Genomic DNA, 19,303 nt, shown 5'->3' on the forward strand with positions numbered 1-19,303 from the left:
GTTAATTGTGGAAATAAAAGAGGGATTTTACTGGTTAGTGTCTCCGCCGACATTCTTACATATGGCCCATGATGAAGGGCGTTACCTGCCCGAAATGCGTTGGCCGAAGGAAGGAGGCTGTCTACCTGTTATGTGGAGTGATCCTGGGTGTGCCATCCATCGTAGGGGTAACCTGTTGTAAACTAAATAGTGACCCGCCCTTGGTCACGGAGAGGCACCACCGCCTATGCCCCGGAGGTCCGTGTGCCTTTTGGATGGATTAGTCACACGGAAGCGGCGATTCCAACGTGGCTGTGTTTATGAAGGAGTCCCACCACCGGAGCCATGCGGGTCAGCTCGCTGTTGAGATTGCTACAGCTGAGCAGAACGGGAGATGCCCACAGTATTTACAGAGGACTACCAGAGCCCCTTGTGATTGTTTTATGAAATGACTCTGGCGGCGCCCATGAGGTTGAACTATTGACACTACCAGTTCCAGAATGCATTGGGGGTTATCTGCATGTTAATTGTGGAAATAAAAGAGGGATTTTACTGGTTAGTGTCTCCGCCGTCATTCTTACATATGACCCATGATGAAGGGCGTTACCTGCCCGAAACGCGTTGGCCGAAGGATGGAGGCTGTCTACCTGTTATGTGGAGTGATCCAGGGTGTGCCATCCATCGTAGGGGTAACCTGTTGTAAACTAAATAGTGACCCGCCCTTGGTCACGGAGAGGCACCACCGCCTATGACCCGGAGGTCCGTGTGCCTTTTGGATGGATTAGTCACACGGAAGCGGCGATTCCAACGTGGCTGTGTTTACGAAGGAGTCCCACCGCCGGAGCCATGCGGGTCAGCTCGCTGTTGAGATTGTTACAGCTGAGCAGAACGGGAGATGGCCACAGTATTTACAGAGGACTACCAGAGCCCCTTGTGATTGTTTTATGAAATGACTCTGGCGGCGCCCATGAGGTTGAACTATTGACACTACCAGTCCCAGAATGCATTGGGGGTTATCTGCATGTTAATTTAGGAAATAAAAGAGGGATTTTACTGGTTAGTGTCTCCACCGTCATTCTTACATATGGCCCATGATGAAGGGTGTTACCTGCCCGAAACGCGTTGGCCGAAGGAAGGAGGCTGTCTACCTGTTATGTGGAGTGATCCTGGGTGTGCCATCCATCGTAGGGGTAACCTGTTGTAAACTAAATAGTGACCCGCCCTTGGTCACGGAGAGGCACAACCGCCTATGCCCCGGAGGTCCGTGTGCCTTTTGGATGGATTAGTCACACGGAAGCGGCGATTCCAACGTGGCTGTGTTTACGAAGGAGTCCCACCGCCGGAGCCATGTGGGTCAGCTCACTGTTGAGATTGCTACAGCTGAGCAGAACGGGAGATGCCCACAGTATTTACAGAGGACTACCAGAGCCCCTTGTGATTGTTTTATGAAATGACTCTGGCAGCGCCCTTGAGGTTGAACTATTGACACTCCCAGTCCCAGAATGCATTTGGGGTTATCTGCATGTTAATTGTGGAAATAAAATAGGGATTTTACTGGTTAGTGTCTCTGCCGTCATTCTTACATATGGCCCATGATGAAGGGCGTTACCTGCCCGAAACGCGTTGGCCGAAGGAAGGAGGCTGTCTACCTGTTATGTGGAGTGATCCTGGGTGTGCCATCCATCGTAGGGGAAACCTGTTGTAAACTAAATAGTGACCCGCCCTTGGTCACGGAGAGGCACCACCGCCTATGCCCCGGAGGTCCGTGTGCCTTTTGGATGGATTAGTCACACGGAAGCGGCGATTCCAACGTGGCTGTGTTTACGAAGGAGTCCCACCGCCGGAGCCATGCGGGTCAGCTCGCTGTTGAGATTGCTACAGCTGAGCAGAACGGGAGATGCCCACAGTATTTACAGAGGACTACCAGAGCCCCTTGTGATTGTTTTATGAAATGACTCTGGCGGCGCCCATGAGGTTGAACTATTGACACTACCAGTCCCAGAATGCATTGGGGGTTATCTGCATGTTAATTGTGGAAATAAAAGAGGGATTTTACTGGTTAGTGTCTCCGCCGTCATTCTTACATATGGCCCATGATGAACGGCGTTACCTGCCCGAAACACGTTGGACGAAGGAAGGAGGCTGTCTACCTGTTATGTGGAGTGATCCTGGGTGTGCCATCCATCGTAGGGGTAACCTGTTGTAAACTAAATAGTGACCCGCCCTTGGTCACGGAGAGGCACCACCGCCTATGCCTCGGAGGTCCGTGTGCCTTTTGGATGGATTAGTCACACGGAAGCGGCGATTCCAACGTGGCTGTGTTTACGAAGGAGTCCCACCGCCGAAGCCATGCAGGTCAGCTCGCTGTTGAGATTGCTACAGCTGAGCAGAACGGGAGATGCCCACAGTATTTACAGAGGACTATCAGAGCCCCTTGTGATTGTTTTATGAAATGACTCTGGCGGCGCCCATGAGGTTGAACTATTGACACTACCAGTCCCAGAATGCATTGGGGGTTATCTGCATGTTAATTGTGGAAATAAAAGAGGGATTTTACTGGTTAGTGTCTCCGCCGTCATTCTTACATATGGCCCATGATGAAGGGCGTTACCTGCGCGAAACGCGTTGGCCGAAGGAAGGAGGCTGTCTACCTGTTATGTGGAGTGATCTTGGGTGTGCCATCCATCGTAGGGGTAACCTGTCGTAAACTAAATTGTGACCCGCCCTTGGTCACGGAGAGGCACCACCGCCTATGCCCCGGAGGTCCGTGTGCCTTTTGGATGGATTAGTCACATGGAAGCGGCGATTCCAACGTGGCTGTGTTTACGAAGGAGTCCCACCGCCGGAGCCATGCGGGTCAGCTCGCTGTTGAGATTGCTACAGCTGAGCAGAACGGGAGATGCCCACAGTATTTACAGAGGACTACCAGAGCCCCTTGTGATTGTTTTATGAAATGACTCTGGCAGCGCCCATGAGGTTGAACTATTGACACTCCCAGTTCCAGAATGCATTTGGGGTTATCTGCATGTTAATTGTGGAAATAAAAGAGGGATTTTACTGGTTAGAGTCTCCGCCGTCATTCTTACATATGGCTAATGATGAAGGGCGTTACCTGCCCGAAACGCGTTGGCCGAAGGAAGGAGGCTGTCTACCTGTTATGTGGAGTGATCCTGGGTGTGTCATCCATCGTAGGGGTAACCTGTTGTAAACTAAATAGTGACCCGCCCTTGGTCACGGAGAGCCACCACCGCCTATGCCACGGAGGTCCGTGTGCCTTTTGGATGGATTAGTCACACAGAAGCGGCGATTCCAACGTGGCTGTGTTTACGAAGGAGTCCCACCGCCGGAGCCATGCGGGTCAGCTCGCTGTTGAGATTGCTACAGCTGAGCAGAACGGGAGATGCCCACAGTATTTACAGAGGACTACCAGAGCCCCTTGTGATTGTTTTATGAAATGACTCTGGCGGCGCCCATGAGGTTGAACTATTGACACTACCAGTCCCAGAATGCATTGGGGTTATCTGCATGTTAATTGTGGAAATAAAAGAGGGATTTTACTGGTTAGTGTCTCCGCCGTCATTCTTACATATGGCCCATGACGAAGGGCGTTACCTGCCCGAAACGCGTTGGCCGAAGGAAGGAGGCTGTCTACCTGTTATGTGGAGTGATCCTGGGTGTGCCATCCATCGTAGGGGTAACCTGTTGTAAACTAAATAGTGACCCGCCCTTGGTCACGGAGAGCCACCACCGCCTATGCCACTGAGGTCCGTGTGCCTTTTGGATGGATTAGTCACACGGAAGCGGCGATTCCAACGTGGCTGTGTTTACGAAGGAGTCCCACCGCCGGAGCCATGCGGGTCAGCTCGCTGTTGAGATTGCTACAGCTGAGCAGAACGGGAGATGCCCACAGTATTTACAGAGGACTACCAGAGCCCCTTGTGATTGTTTTATGAAATGACTCTGGCGGCGCCCATGAGGTTGAACTATTGACACTACCAGTCCCAGAATGCATTGGGGGTTATCTGCATGTTAATTGTGGAAATAAAAGAGGGATTTTACTGGTTAGTGTCTCCGCCGTCATTCTTACATATGGCCCATGATGAAGGGCGTTACCTGCCCGAAACACGTTGGCCGAAGGAAGGAGGCTGTCTACCTGTTATGTGGAGTGATCCTGGGTGTGCCATCCATCGTAGGGGTAACCTGTTGTAAACTAAATAGTGACCCGCCCTTGGTCACGGAGAGGCACCACCGCCTATGCCCCGGAGGTCCGTGTGCCTTTTGGATGGATTAGTCACACGGAAGCGGCGATTCCAACGTGGCTGTTTTAAAGAAGGAGTCCCACCACCGGAGCCATGCGGGTCAGCTCGCTGTTGAGATTGCTACAGCTGAGCAGAACGGGAGATGCCCACAGTATTTACAGAGGACTACCAGAGCCCCTTGTGATTGTTTTATGAAATGACTCTGGCGGCGCCCATGAGGTTGAACTATTGACACTACCAGTCCCAGAATGCATTGGGGGTTATCTGCATGTTAATTGTGGAAATAAAAGAGGGATTTTACTGGTTAGTGTCTCCGCCGTCATTCTTACATATGGCCCATGACGAAGGGCGTTACCTGCCCGAAACGCGTTGGCCGAAGGAAGGAGGCTGTCTACCTGTTATGTGGAGTGATCCTGGGTGTGCCATCCATCGTAGGGGTAACCTGTTGTAAACTAAATAGTGACCCGCCCTTGGTCACGGAGAGCCACCACCGCCTATGCCACTGAGGTCCGTGTGCCTTTTGGATGGATTAGTCACACGGAAGCGGCGATTCCAACGTGGCTGTGTTTACGGAGGAGTCCCACCGCCGGAGCCATGCGGGTCAGCTCGCTGTTGAGATTGCTACAGCTGAGCAGAACGGGAGATGCCCACAGTATTTACAGAGGACTACCAGAGCCCCTTGTGATTGTTTTATGAAATGACTCTGGCGGCGCCCATGAGGTTGAACTATTGACACTACCAGTCCCAGAATGCATTGGGGGTTATCTGCATGTTAATTGTGGAAATAAAAGAGGGATTTTACTGGTTAGTGTCTCCGCCGTCATTCTTACATATGGCCCATGACGAAGGGCGTTACCTGCCCGAAACGCGTTGGCCGAAGGAAGGAGGCTGTCTACCTTTTATGTGGAGTGATCCTGGGTGTGTCATCCATCGTAGGGGTAACCTGTTGTAAACTAAATAGTGACCCGCCCTTGGTCACGGAGAGGCACCACCGCCTATGCCCCGGAGGTCCGTGTGCCTTTTGGATGGATTAGTCACACGGAAGCGGCGATTCCAACGTGGCTGTGTTTACGAAGGAGTCCCACCGCCGGAGCCATGTGGGTCAGCTCGCTGTTGAGATTGCTACAGCTGAGCAGAACGGGAGATGCCCACAGTATTTACAGAGGACATGAGGTTGAACTATCGACACTACCAGTCCCAGAATGCATTGGGGGTTATCTGCATGTTAATTGTGGAAATAAAAGAGGGATTTTACTGGTTAGTGTCTCCGCCGTCATTCTTACATATGGCCCATGATGAAGGGCGTTACCTGCCCGAAACGCGTTGGCCGAAGGAAGGAGGCTGTCTACCTGTTATGTGGAGTGATCCTGGGTGTGCCATCCATCGTAGGGGTAACCTGTTGTAAACTAAATAGTGACCCGCTCTTGGTCACGGAGAGGCACCACCGCCTATGCCCCGGATGTCCGTGTGCCTTTTGGATGGATTAGTCACACGGAAGCGGCGATTCCAACGTGGCTGTGTTTACGAAGGAGTCCCACCACCGGAGCCATGCGGGGCAGCTCGCTGTTGAGATTGCTACAGCTGAGCAGAACGGGAGATGCCCACAGTATTTACAGAGGACTACCAGAGCCCCTTGTGATTGTTTTATGAAATGACTCTGGCGGCGCCCATGAGGTTGAACTATTGACACTACCAGTTCCAGAATGCATTGGGGGTTATCTGCATGTTAATTGTGGAAATAAAAGAGGGGTTTTACTGGTTAGTGTCTCCGCCGTCATTCTTACATATGACCCATGATGAAGGGCGTTACCTGCCCGAAACGCGTTGGCCGAAGGAAGGAGGCTGTCAACCTGTTATGTGGAGTGATCCAGGGTGTGCCATCCATCGTAGGGGTAACCTGTTGTAAACTAAATAGTGACCCGCCCTTGGTCACGGAGAGGCACCACCGCCTATGACCCGGAGGTCCGTGTGCCTTTTGGATGGATTAGTCACACGGAAGTGGCGATTCCAACGTGGCTGTGTTTACGAAGGAGTCCCACCGCCGGAGCCATGCGGGTCAGCTCGCTGTTGAGAGTGTTACAGCTGAGCAGAACGGGAGATGGCCACAGTATTTACAGAGGACTACCAGAGCCCCTTGTGATTGTTTTATGAAATGACTCTGGCGGCGCCCATGAGGTTGAACTATCGACACTACCAGTCCCAGAATGCATTGGGGGTTATCTGCATGTTAATTGTGGAAATAAAAGAGGGATTTTACTGGTTAGTGTCTCCGCCGACATTCTTACATATGGCCCATGATGAAGGGCGTTACCTGCCCGAAATGCGTTGGCCGAAGGAAGGAGGCTGTCTACCTGTTATGTGGAGTGATCCTGGGTGTGCCATCCATCGTAGGGGTAACCTGTTGTAAACTAAATAGTGACCCGCCCTTGGTCACGGAGAGGCACCACCGCCTATGCCCCGGAGGTCCGTGTGCCTTTTGGATGGATTAGTCACACGGAAGCGGCGATTCCAACGTGGCTGTGTTTATGAAGGAGTCCCACCACCGGAGCCATGCGGGTCAGCTCGCTGTTGAGATTGCTACAGCTGAGCAGAACGGGAGATGCCCACAGTATTTACAGAGGACTACCAGAGCCCCTTGTGATTGTTTTATGAAATGACTCTGGCGGCGCCCATGAGGTTGAACTATTGACACTACCAGTTCCAGAATGCATTGGGGGTTATCTGCATGTTAATTGTGGAAATAAAAGAGGGATTTTACTGGTTAGTGTCTCCGCCGTCATTCTTACATATGACCCATGATGAAGGGCGTTACCTGCCCGAAACGCGTTGGCCGAAGGATGGAGGCTGTCTACCTGTTATGTGGAGTGATCCAGGGTGTGCCATCCATCGTAGGGGTAACCTGTTGTAAACTAAATAGTGACCCGCCCTTGGTCACGGAGAGGCACCACCGCCTATGACCCGGAGGTCCGTGTGCCTTTTGGATGGATTAGTCACACGGAAGCGGCGATTCCAACGTGGCTGTGTTTACGAAGGAGTCCCACCGCCGGAGCCATGCGGGTCAGCTCGCTGTTGAGATTGTTACAGCTGAGCAGAACGGGAGATGGCCACAGTATTTACAGAGGACTACCAGAGCCCCTTGTGATTGTTTTATGAAATGACTCTGGCGGCGCCCATGAGGTTGAACTATTGACACTACCAGTCCCAGAATGCATTGGGGGTTATCTGCATGTTAATTTAGGAAATAAAAGAGGGATTTTACTGGTTAGTGTCTCCACCGTCATTCTTACATATGGCCCATGATGAAGGGTGTTACCTGCCCGAAACGCGTTGGCCGAAGGAAGGAGGCTGTCTACCTGTTATGTGGAGTGATCCTGGGTGTGCCATCCATCGTAGGGGTAACCTGTTGTAAACTAAATAGTGACCCGCCCTTGGTCACGGAGAGGCACCACCGCCTATGCCCCGGAGGTCCGTGTGCCTTTTGGATGGATTAGTCACACGGAAGCGGCAATTCCAACGTGGCTGTGTTTACGAAGGAGTCCCACCGCCGAAGCCATGCAGGTCAGCTCGCTGTTGAGATTGCTACAGCTGAGCAGAACGGGAGATGCCCACAGTATTTACAGAGGACTATCAGAGCCCCTTGTGATTGTTTTATGAAATGACTCTGGCGGCGCCCATGAGGTTGAACTATTGACACTACCAGTCCCAGAATGCATTGGGGGTTATCTGCATGTTAATTGTGGAAATAAAAGAGGGATTTTACTGGTTAGTGTCTCCGCCGTCATTCTTACATATGGCCCATGATGAAGGGCGTTACCTGCCCGAAACACGTTGGCCGAAGGAAGGAGGCTGTCTACCTGTTATGTGGAGTGATCCTGGGTGTGCCATCCATCGTAGGGGTAACCTGTTGTAAACTAAATAGTGACCCGCCCTTGGTCACGGAGAGGCACAACCGCCTATGCCCCGGAGGTCCGTGTGCCTTTTGGATGGATTAGTCACACGGAAGCGGCGATTCCAACGTGGCTGTGTTTACGAAGGAGTCCCACCGCCGGAGCCATGTGGGTCAGCTCACTGTTGAGATTGCTACAGCTGAGCAGAACGGGAGATGCCCACAGTATTTACAGAGGACTACCAGAGCCCCTTGTGATTGTTTTATGAAATGACTCTGGCAGCGCCCTTGAGGTTGAACTATTGACACTCCCAGTCCCAGAATGCATTTGGGGTTATCAGCATGTTAATTGTGGAAATAAAATAGGGATTTTACTGGTTAGTGTCTCTGCCGTCATTCTTACATATGGCCCATGATGAAGGGCGTTACCTGCCCGAAACGCGTTGGCCGAAGGAAGGAGGCTGTCTACCTGTTATGTGGAGTGATCCTGGGTGTGCCATCCATCGTAGGGGAAACCTGTTGTAAACTAAATAGTGACCCGCCCTTGGTCACGGAGAGGCACCACCGCCTATGCCCCGGAGGTCCGTGTGCCTTTTGGATGGATTAGTCACACGGAAGCGGCGATTCCAACGTGGCTGTGTTTACGAAGGAGTCCCACCGCCGGAGCCATGCGGGTCAGCTCGCTGTTGAGATTGCTACAGCTGAGCAGAACGGGAGATGCCCACAGTATTTACAGAGGACTACCAGAGCCCCTTGTGATTGTTTTATGAAATGACTCTGGCGGCGCCCATGAGGTTGAACTATTGACACTACCAGTCCCAGAATGCATTGGGGGTTATCTGCATGTTAATTGTGGAAATAAAAGAGGGATTTTACTGGTTAGTGTCTCCGCCGTCATTCTTACATATGGCCCATGATGAACGGCGTTACCTGCCCGAAACACGTTGGACGAAGGAAGGAGGCTGTCTACCTGTTATGTGGAGTGATCCTGGGTGTGCCATCCATCGTAGGGGTAACCTGTTGTAAACTAAATAGTGACCCGCCCTTGGTCACGGAGAGGCACCACCGCCTATGCCTCGGAGGTCCGTGTGCCTTTTGGATGGATTAGTCACACGGAAGCGGCGATTCCAACGTGGCTGTGTTTACGAAGGAGTCCCACCGCCGAAGCCATGCAGGTCAGCTCGCTGTTGAGATTGCTACAGCTGAGCAGAACGGGAGATGCCCACAGTATTTACAGAGGACTATCAGAGCCCCTTGTGATTGTTTTATGAAATGACTCTGGCGGCGCCCATGAGGTTGAACTATTGACACTACCAGTCCCAGAATGCATTGGGGGTTATCTGCATGTTAATTGTGGAAATAAAAGAGGGATTTTACTGGTTAGTGTCTCCGCCGTCATTCTTACATATGGCCCATGATGAAGGGCGTTACCTGCCCGAAACGCGTTGGCCGAAGGAAGGAGGCTGTCTACCTGTTATGTGGAGTGATCTTGGGTGTGCCATCCATCGTAGGGGTAACCTGTCGTAAACTAAATTGTGACCCGCCCTTGGTCACGGAGAGGCACCACCGCCTATGCCCCGGAGGTCCGTGTGCCTTTTGGATGGATTAGTCACACGGAAGCGGCGATTCCAACGTGGCTGTGTTTACGAAGGAGTCCCACCGCCGGAGCCATGCGGGTCAGCTCGCTGTTGAGATTGCTACAGCTGAGCAGAATGGGAGATGCCCACAGTATTTACAGAGGACTACCAGAGCCCCTTGTGATTGTTTTATGAAATTACTCTGGCGGCGCCCATGAGGTTGAACTATTGACACTACCAGTCCCAGAATGCATTGGGGGTTATCTGCATGTTAATTGTGGAAATAAAAGAGGGATTTTACTGGTTAGTGTCTCCGCCGTCATTCTTACATATGGCCCATGATGAAGGGCGTTACCTGCCCGAAACGCGTTGGCCGAAGGAAGGAGGCTGTCTACCTGTTATGTGGAGTGATCCTGGGTGTGCCATCCATCGTAGGGGTAACCTGTTGTAAACTAAATAGTGACCCGCCCTTGGTCACGGAGAGGCACAACCGCCTATGCCCCGGAGGTCCGTGTGCCTTTTGGATGGATTGGTCACACGGAAGCGGCGATTCCAACGTGGCTGTGTTTACGAAGGAGTCCCACCGCCGGAGCCATGCGGGTCAGCTCGCTGTTGAGATTGCTACAGCTGAGCAGAACGGGAGATGCCCACAGTATTTACAGAGGACTACCAGAGCCCCTTGTGATTGTTTTATGAAATGACTCTTTGCGGCGCCCATGAGGTTGAACTATTGACACTACCAGTCCCAGAATGCATTGGGGGTTATCTGCATGTTAATTGTGGAAATAAAAGAGGGATTTTACTGGTTAGTGTCTCCGTCGTCATTCTTACATATGGCCCATGATGAAGGGGTGTTACCTGCCCGAAACGCGTTGGCCGAAGGAAGGAGGCTGTCTACCTGTTATGTGGAGTGATCCTGGGTGTGCCATCCATCGTAGGGGTAACCTGTTGTAAACTAAATAGTGACCCGCCCTTGGTCACGGAGAGGCACCACCGCCTATGCCCCGGAGGTCCGTGTGCCTTTTGGATGGATTAGTCACACGGAAGCGGCGATTCCAACGTGGATGTGTTTACGAAGGAGTCCCACCGCCGGAGCCATGCGGGTCAGCTTGCTGTTGAGATTTCTACAGCTGAGCAGAACGGGAGATGCCCACAGTATTTACAGAGGACTACCAGAGCCCCTTGTGATTGTTTTATGAAATGACTCTGGCGGCGCCCATGAGGTTGAACTATTGACACTACCAGTCCCAGAATGCATTGGGGGTTATCTGCATGTTAACTGTGGAAATAAAAGAGGGATTTTACTGGTTAGTGTTTCCGCCGTCATTCTTACATATGGCCCATGATGAAGGGCGTTACCTGCCCGAAACACGTTGGCCGAAGGAAGGAGGCTGTCTACCTGTTATGTGGAGTGATCCTGAGTGTGCCATCCATCGTAGGGGTAACCTGTGGTAAACTAAATAGTGACCCGCCCTTGGTCACGGAGAGGCACCACCGCCTATGCCCCGGAGGTCCGTGTGCCTTTTAGATGGATTAGTCACACGGAAGCAGCGATTCCAACGTGGCTGTGTTTACGAAGGAGTCCCACCGCCGGAGCCATGCGGGTCAGCTCGCTGTTGAGATTGTTACAGCTGAGCAGAACGGGAGATGGCCACAGTATTTACAGAGGACTACCAGAGCCCCTTGTGATTGTTTTATGAAATGACTCTGGCGGCGCCCATGAGGTTGAACTATTGACACTACCAGTCCCAGAATGCATTGGGGGTTATCTGCATGTTAATTGTGGAAATAAAAGAGGGATTTTACTGGTTAGTGTCTCCGCCGTCATTCTTACATTTGGCCCATGATGAAGGGCGTTACCTGCCCGAAACGCGTTGGCCGAAGGAAGGAGGCTGTCTATCTGTTATGTGGAGTGATCGTGGGTGTGCCATCCATCGTAGGGGGTAACCTGTTGTAAACTAAATAGTGACCCACCCTTGGTCACGGAGAGGCACCACCGCCTATGCCCTGGACGTCCGTGTGCCTTTTGGATGGATTAGTCACACGGAAGCGGCGATTCCAACGTGGCTGTGTTTACGAAGGAGTCCCACCGCCGGAGCCATGCGGGTCAGCTCGCTGTCCAGATTGCTACAGCTGAGCAGAACGGGAGATGCCCACAGTATTTACAGAGGACTACCAGAGCCCCTTGTGATTGTTTTATGAAATGACTCTGGCGGCGCCCATGAGGTTGAACTATTGACACTACCAGTCCCAGAATGCATTGGGGGTTATCTGCATGTTAATTTTGGAAATAAAAGAGGGATTTTACTGGTTAGTGTCTCCGCCGTCATTCTTACATATGGCCCATGATGAAGGGCGTTACCTACCTGAAACGCGTTTGCCGAAGGAAGGAGGCTGTCTACCTGTTATGTGGAGTGATCCTGGGTGTGCCATCCATCGTAGGGGTAACCTGTTGTAAACTAAATAGTGACCCGCCATTGGTCATGGAGAGGCACCACCGCCTATGCCCCGGAGGTCCGTGTGCCTTTTGGATGGATTAGTCACACGGAAGCGGCGATTCCAACGTGGCTGTGTTTACGAAGGAGTTCCACCGCCGCAGCCATGTGGGTCAGCTCGCTGTTGAGATTGATACAGCTGAGCAGAACGGGAGATGCCCACAGTATTTACAGAGGACTACCAGAGCCTCTTGTGATTGTTTTATGAAATGACTCTGGCGGCGCCCATGAGGTTGAACTATTGACACTACCAGTCCCAGAATGCATTGGGGGTTATCTGCATGTTAATTGTGGAAATAAAAGAGGGATTTTACTGGTTAGTGTCTCTGCCGTCATTCTTACATATGGCCCATGATGAAGGGCGTTATCTGCCCGAAACGCGTTGGCCGAAGGAAGGAGGCTGTCTACCTGTTATGTGGAGTGATCCTGGGTGTGCCATCCATCGTAGGGGAAACCTGTTGTAAACTAAATAGTGACCCGCCCTTGGTCACGGAGACGCACCACCGCCTTTGCCCCGGAGGTCCGTGCCTTTTGGATGGATTAGTCACACGGAAGCGGCGATTCCAACGTGGCTGTGTTTACGAAGGAGTCCCACCGCCGGAGCCATGCGGGTCAGCTCGCTGTTGAGATTGCTACAGCTGAGCAGAACGGGAGATGCCCACAGTATTTACAGAGGACTACCAGAGCCCCTTGTGATTGTTTTATGAAATGACTCTGGCGGCGCCCATGAGGTTGAACTATTGACACTACCAGTCCCAGAATGCATTGGGGGTTATCTGCATGTTAATTGTGGAAATAAAAGAGGGATTTTACTGGTTAGTGTCTCCGCCGTCATTCTTACATATGGCCCATGATGAAGGTCGTTACCTGCCCGAAACGCGTTGGCCGAAGGAAGGAGGCTGTCTACCTGTTATGTGCAGTGATCCTGGGTGTGCCATCCATCGTAGGGGTAACCTGTTATAAAATATATATATATATATATATATATTCCAAACGAAAAGTTGCTCACGCAGATGAAGCGCCCACTCGACGTTTAAGATTTCACCTCTTTATTTCAACTGACAACAGCGCGTCCAGCGCACCGATACAGGCAAAGTTACTTCAAGCCTTACTCCGACGCGTTTCTGGAGACCTTTCTCCCTTCCTCATGGCAGGCTTATGGAGGAGAGATTCGGCTGCCCTGCATTTTCATCTGTTAGCCAATTACAAAGTCCCGCCCCCAGGGGCGTGTTGCACCATGGCATTCTGGTTCTTGCAGTCACAGTAATAATCATCCATAGTGGAGGCAGCAGTCACTCAACCTTCCCACATTAATATCCATCGGGTCGCTTGTACCTCATTGCGCTGGGCGCGTTGCTTCTCTTGTGTCAGAATGAACGGTGACGCCATTCCAATGTGGTGTTCTCTTCTAAGAACATCCGGACCTGCACAATCGGCAGTAGGGCAGCTTCGTGACCAGAGCGGGCCACTTAATATTACAAACGAAAAGTTGCTTCATCTGCGTGAGCAACTTTTCGTTTGGAATATATATATATATATATATATTCACTGAAAAAACCATAGGTTTCACACACGTTATAGTTAGGAATTAGCATTAAAAAAACCTTGCAAATTCACTGAAAAAACCATAGGTTTCACACATGTTATAGTTAGCTGTACATTTCACTCGTAAAAAACCAATGAAATTCCCGCGTTATAGTTAGTGCAGGCAACTATAACTCACGCGACCGCAATCCTCTGCTGATGCTAATACTGTATTTCGACACTTATTTGCCCATGTCTTCTTCCATTAAATTTTAGCTATACATATATTACAAATATTTTTTTTTCATAAAGACACATATGTCATCAGCAGAAGATTGCGGTCGCGTGAGTTATAGTTGCCTGCACTAACTATAACGCGGGAATTTCATTGGTTTTTTACGAGTGAAATGTACAGCTAACTATAACATGTGTGAAACCTATGGTTTTTTCAGTGAATTTGCAAGGTTTTTTTAATGCTAATTCCTAACTATAACGTGTGTGAAACCTATGGTTTTTTCAGTGAATTTGTACGGTTTTTTAAATGCTAAGTTACTTTACGCCATTCGTGGCGTGCGCGCCCAGTTAACGCAGTTCATTCCGTGCGCGCACGGTGCGCTTCGTGCACCGTGCGCGCACAGTGAGCACGCGGTGCGCTTCGCGCACCGCGCGCCCACTTTACGCAGTTAGTGCCGTGCACGCACGGTGGTCACGCGGTGCGCTGCGCGCACCGCGTGCCCACGTTAAGCTGGATGGGCGCGTACGGTAAGCGTAATCGGCGATTTTCCGAAAAAAAATAAATAATTTTTTTTAGGCTTGGGGATGGTTGGGGACCCCTGTATCAATGCTGGGTGGTTAGGATCTCATGAAACTGCCTCTTTACACATTTTTGGGGTTCGTTTTTGCTGCCCAACTCAGGGAGCGAGAGAGAAAATGGCGGCCGCCGCTTCCTGGTTTCGACTGATTCGAATGTTTACTAAGAGCTAAGAGCCAATCAAAATCACGCTCGCGCACGCCACTGTACGCGTACGGTAAGCGCACCGTAAGCGCACCGCAACTGGCTCAGATATATATATTGATTTAAAGGCTATTTTCTCAGAATCTACTGAACAGATTTACACCAAACCTACAAAAGGCACTTCCTTGACCTGAGGACTACCTCTCTGCCAAATTTCAAGTAATTCTGTTCAGCCGTTCGGGCTGTAGCTGTGTCTAAAGGTCCTATGGAAAAATGCATGGGAAAAACGCGTTTTGGGACCCCCCTTTTATCTCAGCCCCCGCTTCACGAATCCCCCCGAGACTTTCAGGGTAGGAGCGGAGCGTAGCGCCCCACCTATTTTGAAAAATTCGCAAGGATTCGTCGACCGGCGCCAAAGTTATTCAAAATAGAATGTTGCGGATTTCCTATGGAAACGTGGTCCTAACTATAACTACCTACTGGCGACCGCCAGTAGGTAATATATATATATATACATATATATATATATATATATGTTCCTCTATGCACAAGCGTGTCAAATATAATTCTGCTTCCGATTTAAAGATCATATGTCAAACCTGGCAGACCATGTTTTCTTTAAATCTAACAGTTACAGGATATTGTGATCTCTGTTAAAAGACCTGTATGACATATGCAGCATGACTTTTGTAGTTGGTTCATTTTTTATGTGAGTAGCTTTTTCAGAGGGCATTGGCGCCTTAATTGAAATATATATAATCACACCTCGGCTTGTCATTATGACTTGCTCCCAACAAAGGGGCCCATTCCGATGGCGGTCTGATTTTTTCCAGCCACCACCGTAGCAAAGATTGGGTCTGTCCGCCATGCGTGCGGTGGTCCTGCCTGTTGTATTATGATGGCCCCCCCACTGCAGAGGTCGGATTCTGCAGCTTTAACATTGTGGCGGGTGGTGCTGGCAGCAGCACCACTGCGTCGCGAAAATGAGCATGTTGTGCATTTCAATGCACTACGTGGCAGGTACTGCACTTTGCCTGCCACTTGGTGCACTGAAATGCAGGGTGTACCATGGGTACCCCCCCAGTGCACCCACACCCCCAACACAAGGGGGGCCCGCAACGGGCCCCCAAACACAATCCCCGCGGAGAGACCACCGCAGAAAAGCTGGCTTCCGCATGCATCCTAAGTCGGATGGTGGAAAAAGCTAGGCACCGGCACCATTTTGGCAGTCCAGCTCCGCCCGCCAGGCCAGCCAGTGGATTGCTACCAGCGGAAAAGCGTCGGATGGATTTTCACACCGCCGCGGTCACCACCCCATCATAATCTGACCAGCAGTTTTCAAGGTTACGATCGATGTGTGCAGGCCACCGCCGGCCCGGCGCCATCGTAATGGACCCCTAAGGCAGAATACATGTTTTGCTTGTGCATGCACCACCAGACTTATTACGTTTAATCTTTGTTAAATGCAGGCTGGCTACGCACTATGCCGATATATGTATTTTCATTTATTGCACTATGCATTTTTCGGATAACATGTGTTGCATGTTCTACCAGCCTTGCATTTGTTTTTTTGAATCATGATATTGGTGATACATAGTAATATATAGTAATATGTCTGCAACAGTATTCTGTTCAAAGAGTGAACTCAGGCTCCGCCCCCTCCCTTCACCACTGTGCAAACACGCCCCGTGGCGCGTTTTAAGTTAGGGGATTAACTCCCCTTGAATACTGAGGGTCCCTGGGGTGCAACTAGCCCACCAGCTACCTCCAGTAAGCGCCACAGAGCTGCGTTGCAGAGAGGTGTAAAAAGGGGCATGGCCTCAGAACACCTCTCTGCAACGCAGCCCCATGGCGCATACTGGAGGTTCCTGGTGGGCTAGTTGGCCCCCAGGGACCCACAGTATTCAAGGGGAATTTGTTCCCCCTCTGAAAACGCTCCAGGGGGCGCGTTTGCAGAGTGCTGCATGAAGGGGGCGTGGCCTCTGGCGTGATGCCGGTCTTTTTCTTTTTTTTTGTTTTAAGAAGGGGGGCTGTGTGGCCCCCCTTCTTTTCCTAATATTCTGGCCCTGGGGACCCCATCCCCCAGGGCCTGCCCCCATATTTTTTTTTCTTAAATCACAAATTGGGAAGGGGGCTGCGTGGCCCCCTGCCAAGGCCTTAATCGGCCCCTGGGCATGGCCTTTTTTTTAAAATAAATTTCTTTTGGAGGGGGGCTGTGTTGCCCCCCTCCTTAGGCCACTTAAGGCCCCGGGGACGGCTTTGTGGTTTTTTATTTTTTATTTTTTCATTAAAGTTTGGGGAGGTGAGCCACGGAGCCCCCCTCCTGGGCCACTTGTCGCCCCGGGGACCCCATCCCCTGGGGCTGGCCCTCTCTGTTGGGGACTGTGGGGGGTCCCCAATACCCCCATGATCCCAGCCGACTCCCCGCGTCCTTCGGGAGCCAGCATTGCTTTTCCACATGGGAGCTGCATCTTAGCAATTTGGATTGAATTTTGAAAGAGAGAGAAGGTTTCCTGCTCTCTCTTTCAAAATTCAAACTAAGTTTGCTATGGCAGGTCGGGAGACGCGAGGCTCCCGCCCTGCCATAGCAAACTACAGTGTCCCGGGGGTGAGCACCCCGGGACACTGCAGAAGCCGGCCCTGGGGGGTGGTGGTCCCCAGGGCCATCAATGGCTCCAGGAGGGTGGCCGCGCGCCCCCCTCATATTTTCAAAGCCCCGGGGGTGGTGGTCCCCGGGGCTGAGAAGTCCATCACGGACCCCCAATCTAAATATTTAGAGCCCTGGGGAGGTGGCGGTCCCCGGGGCGTGTGGGGGGCTTGAGCCCCCCCACACAGAGTATTTTTTTTTAAAATCCCCGGGGGTGGCGGCCCCCGGGGCTGCGGGGGGGGCAGTGTGCCCCCTTGCAATCAAAATTAAATTGAGCCCTGGGGGGGTAGCGATCCCCGGGGCTGCGGTGGGGCCATGAGCCCCCCGCCATTCTTTTCTGAAAGCCCCGGGGGTGGCAGTCCCTGGGGCTGGGGGGGCCTGAGAGTCCCCCCACAACTAATTTAAAGAAGCCCCAGGGGTTTGGGGCCGGGAGCCCCCCACCTAATGTAAACAAGCCCCGGAGGGGGGCAGTCCCCGGAGCTGGTGGGGCCTGAGAGCCCCCCCACCTAATGTAAAGAAGCTCCGGGGGTGGCGGTCCCAGGGGCGGGGGGGGCCTGAGAGCCCCCCACCTAATTCAAAGAAGCCCTGGGGGTGGCGGTCCCCGGGGCTGGGGGGCCCCTCTGGGCCCCCCTTTACATAATAAGTATTGCCCCTGGGATTTGGCCCCCCCGGGGGCTAATTAACAATGAAGCGCTGGGTGCGCGAATCTCGCCGATGTTTTTTTTTTAAATGCTTTTTTTGGCCCTGGGGGTCCTTGTGGGACCCACTGAGCAGGCCTAGGGGATCAGGGTGTTTCTACCCTGCCCCCTTTTTGCATTTTGCGAGTTTTTTTTCTGCTTTCTTGTGCCTCGGTTCTACTTCCTGATTTGGAGTGTTGACAGCCAATTAGCATACAGCTCATGCTCGGCAGGGTGCGTGGATCCACCGCTGCCATAGATATATATTATAGATTTTCTGAGGAACTACTGAACGGATTTACACCATTTAACAAAAAGGCACGAGTGTGAACCAAGGTCTACCTCTATGCCAAATTTGTTGTAATTCCGTTCAGCAGTTCGGGCTGTAGCTGCGATTAAAGGTTCCTATGGGAAATTGCATGGGGAAAACACGTTTTGGGACCCCCCTTTTTTCTCAGCCACTGCTTGACGAATCACCCCGAGACTTTCAGGATAGGAGCGGACCGGAGCGCCCCACCAGTTTTGAAGATTTTGCGAAGATGCGTCAACCGGCGCCAAAGTTATTATAAAAAGACTGATGCGGATTTCCTATGGATAATAGGTCCTAGCTATAACTACCTACTGGCGACTGCCAGTAGGTAATATATATATATATATTTTTTTTGTTTTTTTGTTTTTCACTGAAAAAAACATAGGTTTCAGGTGCGTTATAGTTAGCTGGACATTTCACTCGTACAAAACCATAGAAATTTCACTGTTATAGTTAGTTCAGCTAACTATAACACGCGCCCCTGCAATGCACTGCTCATGACATCACATAGTACATCATTCATGGCATGGTCAGTGACATAACTGAAGACACTATAACGGTGGAAATTCTATGGTTGTGTACGAGTGAAATGTCCAGCTAACTATAACGCCCCTGAAACCTATGGTTTTTCCAGTCAATTTCCAAGGTTTATTTAAATGCAAATTTCTCACTATAACTTCTATAAAACCTATGGTATTTTCAGTGAATTTCAAACGTTTTTTAAATGCTAATTTCTAACTACAATGTCCCTATAACCTATAATGTTTTTTAAGTAAATTTTAAAAAGACGTGTATAATTTTTATAGTGAAAACTAACTTAACAGTAGTCTTTTAAAACTTATAATTATGGCTCCTGGTTTTATGGTATATATTTTTTGGGGCAATTCCGTCTGTATTTATCCATATTTTTTTTAATAATTGTATCTGTATTTACCCATATATATTTTGGGTTTTGTGTAAAAATTATTCTGAAATGAGTATGTTTCCACATTTA

This window comes from Triturus cristatus, chromosome 5_1 (assembly GCF_964204655.1).
Source record: "Triturus cristatus chromosome 5_1, aTriCri1.1, whole genome shotgun sequence".
NCBI classification, from domain to species: domain Eukaryota; kingdom Metazoa; phylum Chordata; class Amphibia; order Caudata; family Salamandridae; genus Triturus; species Triturus cristatus.